Below are 9,760 nucleotides of genomic sequence, written 5' to 3'. Positions count from 1 at the left end.
CGGTGTAACTTATTTTTCATCAGAAATCATTTTCCCAAATTAAATTGCGTCTAAACAGTGGAATGTTTGGAAAAAATGTTTTCCGTCCAATTAAACGGACCTTACTCCTGTATATTCGAGCCGGAATTGATTAAAAGCTATTATCACTTTACTTTACCGTACCATTAAATCAATTTAACGAGTTAAAGACCTTTAATCATGTATATTTTCCCGCAACTGGAGCTAGGATTGATTAAAGGCTATTATCATTTTATTTCTCTTTAATGTTTGGTACCACTATCAATTTCTCTCTTAACATTATTATCTTTTAGTCGTTTTACTCCAAAATTAACGATCAAACTTAACGAAATTTGTTAATTGAAGTGAAAGACATATTTAGTTCTTAAAATTACTATCTCTTTACTCTCATAAACTATAGCCTCGTTATCAATTTACCCCCTGGAGTTATGTATTAGGCAATTTACCTCGCCATTAAACCAACTTAGCGAGTTAAAGAACTTTAGAAAAACGATAAAAAAATTTAGAGTGACTCTTCTCATTTTATTATCAAGAAAAAAGTCAAAGTGTTAATCTCTTTTTTCTTGACAATCTTATTAATATTAAAAAAATAGAAAGATGGGGAGAGGGAGGGTGAGGGGAGAGAGAGAGATAGAGAGCGAGAGAGAGAGAGAGAGAGAGAGAGAAGAACTCAATTCTTTTTTAAAAAAATAAAAATAAGAAAGAATTAAATACTTTTATTATTTTAAAATTATTTCACTTTTCTATTTACCATCAAATTCCAATCATAATCCCAACAATCTTAAAATAATACGATAATGTTAGACTCTATTTTGTTTTCTTTCCTTTCAAAATCTAATTTTCTGTCTCCTTCTTTCCTATCTCCTTTTTTTTTCTAGTATTAATAAGTGTGAAAATAATTTTTGAGAAAAAGATCTCTTAAAGTGAAAAATAAGGAAGAATAATCATTCCAACTTTTTATTTTTAATTACATATAAAAAAGAAAAATATATTTAAAATTTTTTTACCATACTAGTTAAATTATCGATGAGATAAAATATTTAGAAAATAATGTTAGGAATTAAAGCGATTGTATCACTATAATTTCAAGAGAAAAAGTGATAATAACAATGTGATAATGCTATAGAATAAAGGGGTATTTCTGTCCAAAAATTCTTAACATGTTGAGATGAATTATTTATGGGGATGAAGTGGCTAAAAGATAACGTTAAGAAGTAAATTGACAGTAGTTATATAGTTTAAAGGGGTAAAGTGATAATAACCCATGATTAAATAGTTTAATGGCTATTTACTTAAGCCCAACCGTTAAATCCATCCCACCCAAGCTCACCCAACCCAACATCACTGTCATTTGTCATATGTTTTCACTTTTATTTCATCCATAGAATTAGGGTAAATTTCCCAAACCTCCCCTAAAGCTTTACACAATTACAGGTAGCTCTCCTCAAATTTAAAAAATTATATTTATCTCCCTTACTTTTACTTTTTAGGTAACAAAACCTCAAATGAGATAAGCAAAAAAATGGTGTGAATATCCTAAACCATCCTCCTGGATTATTTTTTAAGTTTAAAATTACCTCTACCATCTCCATTCCTTTATCACTACCGGTCACTCCACACTACCATCTCTCTAGCTCCTCTTCCACTTGAAAAAAAAAAAAAAAAGACTGCAATATATGTTGAACATTAAGCCCATGTTCCATCCACTAAGCCTCCTATAAGTTCTCTCTCTCCCTCCAATAGTCAATCTATCAAGACATCAGGCTACCTATTTGATTCAATGTTGCCAAATTGTAAGGAAACTTACTTGCGTTGTTTCTTTCTGGAACTCATTCATGTTTTTATACTTTTTAACGAAATATAACAATCTAACTTAAGACTCCTAATGGTTTCTTTCAAACTTGAAGTTGAATTAGCTAAGTAGTTTCTTTAGTTAATGATGACAATAACCAACTTGTACAAGTGAAAGCTTTGGAAGTTACTCTCAATTTTTTGAACAACTGACAGATGAGATGCGTCTGAACGCATTTGTTAGATGCAGAAGATTTGGATCGAACATCTGATCGAGTGTTGGACACAAAGAATTCATATTAGGCGTCCGATAGTTCCAACGACTAGTTTATCAACAACTAATTTTTTGATTGTTGGAAAGGCTTTTAGGGCAAAATTTCACCACCTACAAATACCCTCAAATATGAGAAGAAGAGGGAATTTTGCCTACACAAAATACAAGCTTTTAAGTGTGATATTTATATAGAAACATACTTTGATTATTGTATAGGTATGGAAAAATTTGAGTTTATAAGTTTTTTCAAAGAGGAGAAGTAAAACCCTTATGAAGGTGACCCTCACTTATAAAGTAGTTCTCAATTAATTGGATGAATTTTCAATTTGTAGTTAGTTGGTGGTTAGTTATGAGAGTTGTAAAACTCTTTGGATTAACTAATGATTTTTAGGGTAATGGAATGAGCTTTCACTTGTACAAGTTGGTTATTGTCATCATTAACTGAAGAAACTACTTAGCTAATTCAACTTCAAGTTTGAAAGAAGTTTTGGAGTTTGATTGCTTTGCAATCCTTTTACTTTATTGCTCTCTTTTGTTATTTGTTTGTGTGGTTTAATTTGCTTATATCTCTTGTTATTATGTGTGCTTGAGTGCTTATTTACTTAAGTTATTTTTGTTGAATAATTGAGTAAAAATTTGGCCTTTACTTGCTTTAATGTTTTCAACCTAATTCACCCCCCTTAGATTGCTTTGGACCTAATATAAGCTATTCAGAATTACCAAATTTGGTTTTCATACAAACTTTTACAAGAATTCTATTGGCCAAATATGTTCATCGTCATTTTTATGATTAACTAGCCACATATTTATAATGAAGATATAAATTCTTGTTCTAAAATTTTATAAATCAACAAAAAGGAAAAAAAAACGAAGAAGATCCTAGGTGGGAGGACTAATTAACCTTCTAGTTCCTAAAAGTCAAAATTTTGATAGCAATAGAAGTTTTAGATTGGAAAAGTGTGATGAATGTTAAAGTATTAGCTCAATGTAGTCTTAGTGTTAGTTCAAAATTTAACCTCTAACATGATACATAAGGTTTAGGGTCTTGTCCTTTGTTGGCATTTTAGACAGTAATTCTAAATAACTAGGTTCACTACATTGTATTTTAGAATTGAGTATTAAAATGCCAATAAAACATAGAACTGTAATTCCAAGAAACTATCTACCTTTCTTTGTAGTTCCTTTGATCCATATCAAGTGAAAGCTTGGTGATTAATTAGATAGTTCAACAGAGCTTTTTCAGTCTCATTCTGCAATAAATGATTCAAAATTGCTCTCATGACTTTATTTGTTAGTTATGTGAGAAGTAACTTATGAAGAGATATTCTTTGTGTATGGCTATGTATGAATGTAAGTTGTTCAAGAATCTTGTCTATCCTCCTCAATTTGGGGTTGATCCAATTGTTAGAGATGCAAGGGAATAAATGTCTAGTTAGAGGGGAATATTTAGACCTCTATGCGCTACTGAAATATTCCCAAATATACTGTCAATAAGTTACTGTTCAGTTGGGAGATTAGATGCCGAATTATGGATTTCTTTCTAAATCTTGTGTACTTTATAAGGGTTCTCTCCTTCACTTCTATTTGATGATTTTGAGATATAAAGCAAAAAAAAAAAGAAAAAGAAAAAATTGCATTTGTAAATCAACTAATTACAAATTACCATATAAATCATTTATGAGTTTTGATCTTAACCATCTAATCATCTAAGGGTAGCAAAATTTTTAGTTAAATATTGGGGAATTAACTAAAAATAGCACAAGAAGTATTTTTCCCAAATAAATGAGGAAACTCATGGGGTGAGGACTTATGTTTTTCCAAATAAATAAGGAATTTTTAAAATTTTTTCCCATGAAATTCTTGAATAATTCAAGTCTCTTACAACTTTTGATTCTGGATATACTTGTCTTTAAATCCAAAATCTCCAACTTATAGTTCCGTCCCTCTTATCATTCAACCTAACCCTCATCTGATTATAAATATATACTAATACATATATCACATTTTAGATTTGTGTAACTTCGATGCTGTTAAGAAAAAAAGATTAAGAATTATATCAACCATTCAAAAGTAAATTGGGACAACATATTCTTTTACAATTTTGAGAGAAACGTCAAATACTAGATTCAAAAATTGAATATGATGGTATTTGAGAAGATATATGTAAGTAAAATCAATGCTTCCACAGCAATAATTTAAAAGATTCATAATTTGACTATTATGGATAGATTTTCACTTGGAAGGTAAAAAAAAATAGTTTGCCTTTTTTACAAAAAAAAAAAGTTACTTTTAGAAATCTAGGTACAAAACTATTATTTTTGTTGTTTTCTTTGTGACTACTCCACAATCCACTCTCCAAGTAGCAAATGAGTAGCCTGGACCTTGAAAGTTTCATTCATTTTTTCCTCTAGCTAAATTACCTACAACAAGTAGCATTGAGACCAAACAACTGTTACATTAACAGTTTGCAGTACACATGTAGATCATTTCAATGAACGAACACCACTTCTGCCGAAAAAGTTGAGAAAAAAGAAACCATTAGGAGTCTTAAGTTAGATTGTTATATTTCGTTAAAAAGTATAAAAACATGAAGGAGTTCCAGAAAGAAACAACGCTAGTATGTTTCCTTACAATTTGGCAACATTGAATCAAATAGGTAGCCTGATGTCTTGATAGATTGACTATTGGAGGGAGAGAGAGAACTTATAGGAGGCTTAGTGGATGGAACATGGGCTTAATGTTCAACATATATTGCAGTCTTTTTTTTTTTTTTTTTCTAGTGGAAGAGGAGCTAGAGAGATGGTAGTGTGGAGTGACCGGTAGTGATAAAGGAATGGAGATGGTAGAGGTAATTTTGAACTTAAAAAATAATCCAGGAGGATGGTTTAGGATATTCACACCATTTTTTTTGCTTATCTCATTTGAGGTTTTGTTACCTAAAAAGTAAAAGTAAGGGAGATAAATATAATTTTTTAAATTTGAGGAGAGCTACCTGTAATTGTGTAAAGCTTTAGGGGAGGTTTGGGAAATTTACCCTAATTCTATGGATGAAATAAAAGTGAAAACATATGACAAATGACAGTGATGTTGGGTTGGGTGAGCTTGGGTGGGATGGATTTAACGGTTGGGCTTAAGTAAATAGCCATTAGACTATTTAATCATGGGTTATTATCACTTTACCCCCTTAAACTATATAACTACTGTCAATTTACTTCTTAACGTTATCTTTTAGCCACTTCATCCCCATAAATAATTCATCTCAACATGTTAAGAATTTTTGGACAGAAATACCCCTTTATTCTATAGCATTATCACATTGTTATTATCACTTTTTCTCTTGAAATTATAGTGATACAATCGCTTTAATTCCTAACATTATTTTCTAAATATTTTATCTCATCGATAATTTAACTAGTTTGGTAAAAAAATTTTAAATATATTTTTCTTTTTTATATGTAATTAAAAATAAAAAGTTGGAATGATTATTCTTCCTTATTTTTCACTTTAAGAGATCTTTTTCTCAAAAATTATTTTCACACTTATTAATACTAGAAAAAGAAAAGGAGATAGGAAAGAAGGAGACAGAAAATTAGATTTTGGAAGGAAAGAAAACAAAATAGAGTCTAACATTATCGTATTATTTTAAGATTGTTGGGATTATGATTGGAATTTGATGGTAAATAGAAAAGTGAAATAATTTTAAAATAATAAAAGTATTTAATTCTTTCTTATTTTTATTTTTTTAAAAAAGAATTGAGTTCTTCTCTCTCTCTCTCTCTCTCTCTCTCCCCCCTCACCCTCCCTCTCCCCATCTTTCTATTTTTTTAATATTAATAAGATTGTCAAGAAAAAAGAGATTAACACTTTGACTTTTTTCTTGATAATAAAAGGAGAAGAGTCACTCTAAATTTTTTTATTGTTTTTCTAAAGTTCTTTAACTCGCTAAGTTGGTTTAATGGCGAGGTAAATTGCCTAATACATAACTCCAGGGGGTAAATTGATAACGAGACTATAGTTTATGAGAGTAAAGAGATAGTAATTTTAAGAGCTAAATATGTCTTTCACTTCAATTAACAAATTTCGTTAAGTTTGATCGTTAATTTTGGAGTAAAACGACTAAAAGATAATAATGTTAAGAGAGAAATTGATAGTGGTACCAAACATTAAAGAGAAATAAAATGATAATAACCTTTAATCAATCCTAGCTCCAGTTGCGGGAAAATATACATGATTAAAGGTCTTTAACTCGTTAAATTGATTTAATGGTACGGTAAAGTAAAGTGATAATAGCTTTTAATCAATTCCGGCTCGAATATACAGGAGTAAGGTCCGTTTAATTGGACGGAAAACATTTTTTCCAAACATTCCACTGTTTGGACGCAATTTAATTTGGGAAAATGATTTCTGATGAAAAATAAGTTACACCGATTCCTTTAGTAAAATCAGACTTCTTTCACAGCCTTCAACGGAAAACCATCGATAAAAGACGATCCCTTCTGCGGCAGCGATAAAAGACGATCTCCAGCGACATCTCATAGGCAAACCAATCCCTTATTCGGCAAACCATCTCCAGCGACATCTCATCCCCGTTCCCGCAACAACATCTCCAACAAGGGTGAAGACTCCTTAAGTATTTCCAGAGGTATGATAGTCTCTTATTAGTTTTTTTCCCTCCCTTTTCCTTTGAAAAATTGTCTAGAGTTACTGGTGTAGATTCTTGAAGTTGGATTTGAATGAATTTTTGTGGGTTGCTATTGTTTTAGTTTGTTCTTACCTGATTAGGGTTACATTTGATTTGATTGATGCTAATGAATTAATTTTGTAGCATCCCAAATATTAGGAGGTTGTTTGTGAAGAAAATATTAAAGTGTATTTCTTTGGGTTTGATTTAAAACCTAATTTTGTTTTAAAAGACTAGAAACCCTAATGTTTAATCACTGGAATTGGAAAATTCCTCACGTTTTCTTAAAAGTTCCCTTTTATTTGGCAATTATTATTTATTAAAACCCTACTATCCAATTATTCCATAATAAGTGCAAATGAGCCTAGAAAGTAGGGTTTCACTCTTCGTTTTCAAGATTGAGGCAAATTAGGGTTTTCGCGATTTTTCGCCGGATGAATTTTCGGTACTGACCAAGGATCAATTTGGTGATTAAAAGTTACTTTTAAATGAGAAATAATATGTGATTAGGAGCAATGAGATAAGGTTAGTGAATAGGAAGTAAAAACTCTAGTACGTGTGTTTTTAAGAAAAACGGCGAGAACCGGCGGGTCCCGCGCACTACGGTTTGAACGCACCACTTGACCACAACTTTCTTACCATACAAGCTCATTACTAATTGAGCAAAATATCTTCCCCCTCATGATTATATCTTGACCAAAATTGTGGCTCAAATGCAAGGAAAGAAAGAGAAAAATTTTGTGGACAAGATTAGGCCAAGTGTTGACCAAAATTGTGGTCACAATTAGCTCTAATCCTCTTACTTCCTTATAAGACAACTAAGCTCCATTTTTCCTTCATTTTTCTGCTAAGGAGCCGAGAGAGAGAGAGAAGAAAAACACTAAGGGAAACACTCCATTTCCTTCTTGATTTGCTTCAACCCAAGTAACAAATCCAATTCTAAACCAATTAAAGTACTAAGTGTGAGTTGGGAAGCTTGAGGAACCAAGAAATATCAAAGGGGGTGAAGGATCACTCTACCAAGCCTTGCTTTGGAGGTACCAACATTTGATCATGATCTTTGTTGCTTTGAATCTTGCTTTAAGATGTGTTTTAGCTTAAGTTTTGGCTTGATTTCATGATTATGCAAGTGGGTGTGATGAATTTGGAAGTTTTCCCCTTTTATATAATGAACTAGGGCTTGAGGAATTTCTGTCCAATTTGTTGTATGATGCTTGTATATTGCAATTAAGGTTGTATAAGGTGTTTTGGTAGTGATTAGAACAAGAAAATTGAGAAAGTTCCGTTGATTACAAAAAAATTTCCAGAATCTGGAAAATTTTTCCCCTCTTTTCTGTCCGGTTTTGTAGCTCCATGTTAGAGGCCGAATTGGCCTTATGTCAAAACATTAAAGTTGTAGAGAATGGTATTTTATAGGTGCCTATAAAATTTCAGCTCAATCGGAGCAACGTAGCGTGTGAAAAGATGAAAATACCCTTGCTGTTTTAGGTTATTTTCCAGAATGCCGCGTGGACAGTTTAGTCAATTTTATGGTGTTTATTCACTGTAATCCGTTCAGTTTTAGTCTTTTCCCAAAACATGAAAGTTTTATTTCCCTGTCTTAGCTTTGTAACGCCACCAAGAACGCCTTAAACGGACCTCGGTAGACTGAGATATGGTCATTTAAGTGCAGTGCGGTTGATTAGCCGAACAGTTGAAACCAGGTTATGTGAATTGAGAATTTGATCAGGTTACATTGAAAATTAGACTAAGTGCTCTTCATGAAAGTTGTAGGCCCTCGTCTTAGCTTCGAAATGGTATAAGCTGCATATCAATCTGATAAACGTAGCCTCGGATATGTTAATTTCGTAAAACCCGTCAAATCTGTCTTGGGTTAAGTTGTCTTTTCGTACTTGATATTAGCTTAAATTTTGTTCTTATGTTATTTTGAGCCTATGGAATGGCTAATGAACTGAGATTATGATATGGATGATGTTGGGTTGGATTGAGTAAGGATTGAAGCCTAAATGGCTGGAAATTTGGTAAACACAAAGGGCATGCTGCCCAAATTTACGCTCGAGGACTATAAAAATACCCTTGCGACTTGGGTAGAGTTGATATGAATATCACTTGAACCATCTAGGGTACTTGAGTCTTCTTGTTCCGAGGTATATAAGTAAGGACTTGGCCGAACTTGTACCCTTGAAAAATGAAATAATGATTGCTCGAAGTATGTTTTCCTTGTACTTTCGACTCGCATGGCATTTTCAAGTATAAATGTTACAAAGTTTCATTGTTTAAAAAGCGAGCAAGTGTTTCACGACTACTCTCCAAGTGAATTCCAATTTCTTGATTTTTATTGAACGAAACGTCTAAGTTTCGAATCTTAGTCATGTTTCAAAGTTCTCAAACTGAGTTTTATCGCAGATTTGGACTCCGAACCCGGAGTATAACCTGAAAGTGACCAGTAAAGGCACTATATCTTTTGGTGAGTGCTTTCAAATACCAAATTGAACTTGATACTTATACTTGATACGTGACCAATATGATTACATGTCAAATGCGTGAATTGCTAGGGCAGGTGTGTACTTTATCACACTAGCAGTTCGAGTGGTGACTTGCTTGAAATGTTTTCATGAATACTTGCTTGCACGTGTTAATCACTAGGCAGGGGAGTGTACTACACCTTAAGGGTGGAAAGGACTTTTACCCTGACCTGGTAATCTCTTGTTGGACGCAACGTCGTTGGATGAATTCCTCGACTAGTCCCTAATCTCTTGTTGGACGCAACGTCGTTGGATGAACTCCTCGACTAGTCCCTAATCTCTTGTTGGACGCAACGTCGTTGGGTGAATCCCTCGACCAGTCCCAGGTATACTCGAGTATTATCACCCGTGTTTATTGAGGATTTTGGGCCCAGTAGGGGGTGTGAATGGTGGACGGAGAGTAGTGTAAGTGGTGTTCTACTGGATTGGTTATTTACATGAAAGTTGACGGAGTGTCAACTATTACGTGAT

This window comes from Coffea arabica, chromosome 11c (genome assembly GCF_036785885.1).
Source record: "Coffea arabica cultivar ET-39 chromosome 11c, Coffea Arabica ET-39 HiFi, whole genome shotgun sequence".
Taxonomy (NCBI): domain Eukaryota; kingdom Viridiplantae; phylum Streptophyta; class Magnoliopsida; order Gentianales; family Rubiaceae; genus Coffea; species Coffea arabica.
The sequence above is the reverse complement of the archived record's forward strand: the minus strand, read 5'-3'. Positions refer to the sequence as shown.